The following is a 3,224-nucleotide window of genomic DNA, read 5'->3' on the forward strand; positions in this document are numbered from 1 at the left end:
TGTGCTACCATGCCTAGGTAATTTTTTTTTTCTTCGAAAAATTTCGCTTTTCTTGCCCAGGCTGGAGTGCAATGGCGCAATCTTGGCTGACTGCAACCTCCGCTTCCCAGGGTCAAGCAGTTCTCCTGCCTCAGCCTCCCAAGTAGCTGGAATTATAGGCATGCACCACCATGCAAGGCTAATTTTGTATTTTTAGTAGAGATGGGGTTTCACCATGTTGGCCAGGCTGGTCTTGAACTCCTGACCTCAGGTGATCTGCCCACCTCAGCCTCCTAAAGTGCTGGGATTATAGGCATGAGCTACAACTGATTTTTGTAGTTTTTAGGAGGCAGTCACCTTGGCAAACTTTTTGGCTATTGCATGCAACTCAGTGGGACCAGAGAGTGTAAGAAGCCACTAATAGATTCTGTTTATTATGAGTGGTGTTGAAATGAGTATGTAGGAACTGGAGGAAGGATAGGAAAGGCTTATGCAGAGGTTACCTGTTTAGGGGCTTGCAGAGCAAGGTTAGGTTCAGCTGTTTCCCGTGATTGTAAAGGAGAGAGAATTGTAATTTTAGAACTTACAAATGTTGGAGATGGACAATCCTGTTAAGATTTTTACTTTATTTTTCCATTTTTTAAAGAGATAAGGTCTTACTGTGTCACCCAGGCTGGAGTGCAGTGGTGTAGTCATGGCTCACTGCAGCCTGCAACTCCTGGGCTCAAGAGATTCTCTTGTCTTAGCTTCACAAATAGCTAGGACTATAGGTACATGCCACCATGCCTAGCCAATGTTTTTATTCTAGCTAATGTTTTTATTCTTTTTTTTTTTTTTTTTTTTTGAGACGGAGTCTCGCTCTGTCGCCCAGGCTGGAGTACAGTGGCTGGATCTCAGCCCACTGCAAGCTCCACCTCCCGGGTTTATGCCAGTCTCCCGCCTCAGCCTCCCGAGTAGCTGGGACTACAGGCGCCCACCACCTCGCCCAGCTAGTTTTTTGTATTTTTTAGTAGAGACGGGTTTTCACCGTGTTAGCCAGGATGGTCTCGATCTCCTGACCCCCTAATCCGCCCGTCTTGGCCTCCCAAAGTGCTGGGATTACAGGCTTGAGCCACCGCTCCCGGCAATATTTTTATTCTTTTGTGGAGATGAAGTCTCACTCTCTTACGCATACTGGTCTTGATCTCTTGGCCTCAGACAATTCTTCCAACTCTGCCTCCCAAAGCACTGCGATTACATGTACGAACCACCCATGGCCTAAATTTTTATTCTAATTTGTTTTCTTTCTTTCTTTTCTTTACTCTAGAAGGTTAGAGATACATTGTCTTGCAGAGAAGGTATATTTGATTTAGTGAACTTTTTTTTTTTTTTTTTTTTTGGAGAACATCAGGCTCATGTTTATTAGGGAGGGAAGGAGGGAGCACAAAGGGAGGTCTCCTTGCCCTTGTTCTCCTTAACACAGCTCACAGTCCCCAAGCCTCGGCCCATCCAGGTAGGGGTGGGAGGTGGGCGAGCAGAAGGCCCTAGTTCTAGCAGCAAGCCAAGACCGACGGCTGTGCCTGCCTCATCACAGAAGCCCAGGACCCAATCCACTTCTCCCACCCTCGCCCTCCGGCAGGCTCAGACATCAGTGGGCTCCCTACCTCGGTTCTGCCGCTTCACCACAAACACCCTCTGTCCTGACACCGTCACCAGCAGAGTGTGTTCTCCAAAGACCACTGGAGGAGAGACACACGAGACAGGCGCTTGAAGGGCACATTCATGCCGTGGTGCAGCCGGAAACCGCAGGCCGTGCTGACCAGCTCAGAGATGGCACTGGCTGCTTGCTCGTCATTCTCCAGGTCCCCAGATGACGCCAGCACTGCACCTTCACTCAGTACCAGGTAGCCGAGCTGGTCTGGGATTCGCTCCAGCCCCTGGATCAGTGCAGAAGTCATCGCAGTCTTCGGTGCTGGTGGAGCTCCCTACCAGATAGGTCTAGTGGACTTTTTAAGGCTTCTGAATGCTAATTAAATTACACCTTCATACCTCTTACTCATTCGCATTCTGAGAGGTGCAACCCTTTTTGTTTTTAAGGTGTTGTCTTCAAAAAATAGTTTGAAAAGGCCAAACGAGCTCCAAAGGGACTACTGCAACTGCAAACTATTGTTAGTCAAACAGAACCTTTTAGATAAAAACACATAACTTAGATAAAAACCTGTAACACCTAAACCTATAACAACCTAGATTCCCGCTGGAGAGAGAGGAACTTTCAGTTTGCTTAAAACAAAGGCTTTTATCCTTTCCTTGTCTCAACTTAAAATGGAAACAAGCAAAAAGACTGACAAGGATACCAACAAATCCTGAACAAAAAAGAGATCTCAATCAGTATGAAAGTTGTTTGGCATGCAAGAGAGCTTATCACTCCTGGTACCAAAGGACACTAAGATCCCAAAGTGCAACAAGGTTTTAGTAGGTACCTCATGGATGACGAAGACTCCTGGAACCATAAAGGATAAAGTCACTTTGCATCCATGCTCCTGACACCAACAGTGAACCCTAAGAAGAAAGGCAGAATCAACTAATCAAACACAAATAAGCATTTACTCTGAAATGGATGTTGCAACCTGGGTAGCAGTTAGAGACTATACCACCTGAGAGGGTGTGGGGGCTTACCTTTTAAAGAAACTTATTTAGATTATGTAAATTGTCTCATTATTTTATTGGTGGATTTAACAGTTAAGTCTGTAATCATTAGTAGAGTAGTGCAGTTGTGTTAATCCAAAGCACATACAGAATGTTTGTCAGTATTATGACCGGTTTCTTTATATTGTATATGGTTGAAAACATGGTTGTTGTGAAAGAAGTGTGTTTCAGCGCTCCTTTCTGTTTTTCAGTGTTTGGAGGCAGTTCAATATGGCATTGGTAGCCTAAGATGGAGTCACTGACACCAAGTTGGAAACACTTGTAAGCTCACAATAGCATGCCAAGACTGGGCATGAAAGTCGAGTGTGTCTTTTGTAATAAGGCAGCAAACATGGGTATTTTTCTGGCTTCTCTTTTAGTCATTCTAGGGAATTATTGCACTTGAGGAGAGAATTATGGCAAACTAATATGTAGCCAGTGTGTCAGAAGTACAGATTTCTTGGGACTAAGAACTCATATGTGAAGTAGGCATAACTCTATTTAAATCTGTGGAGTCTTCTGAAACTCCAGTTATTTAGTGCTGGAAATAATTGAGAGTTCACAGTGGGTAGTTCCAGGAG

General features: G+C 44.9%; 1 pseudogene across 1 annotated transcript; it reads right to left on the minus strand.

Moving 5' to 3' along the window:
* Positions 1-1,336: 1,336 nt before the first annotated feature.
* LOC104667025 lies at positions 1,337-1,950 on the minus strand (annotated as a pseudogene). Its single transcript, XR_004055808.1, has one exon. The product of XR_004055808.1 is annotated as a ragulator complex protein LAMTOR4 pseudogene (transcript).
* Positions 1,951-3,224: the final 1,274 nt, after the last annotated feature.

Source organism: Rhinopithecus roxellana, chromosome 22, assembly GCF_007565055.1.
Source record: "Rhinopithecus roxellana isolate Shanxi Qingling chromosome 22, ASM756505v1, whole genome shotgun sequence".
Taxonomy (NCBI): domain Eukaryota; kingdom Metazoa; phylum Chordata; class Mammalia; order Primates; family Cercopithecidae; genus Rhinopithecus; species Rhinopithecus roxellana.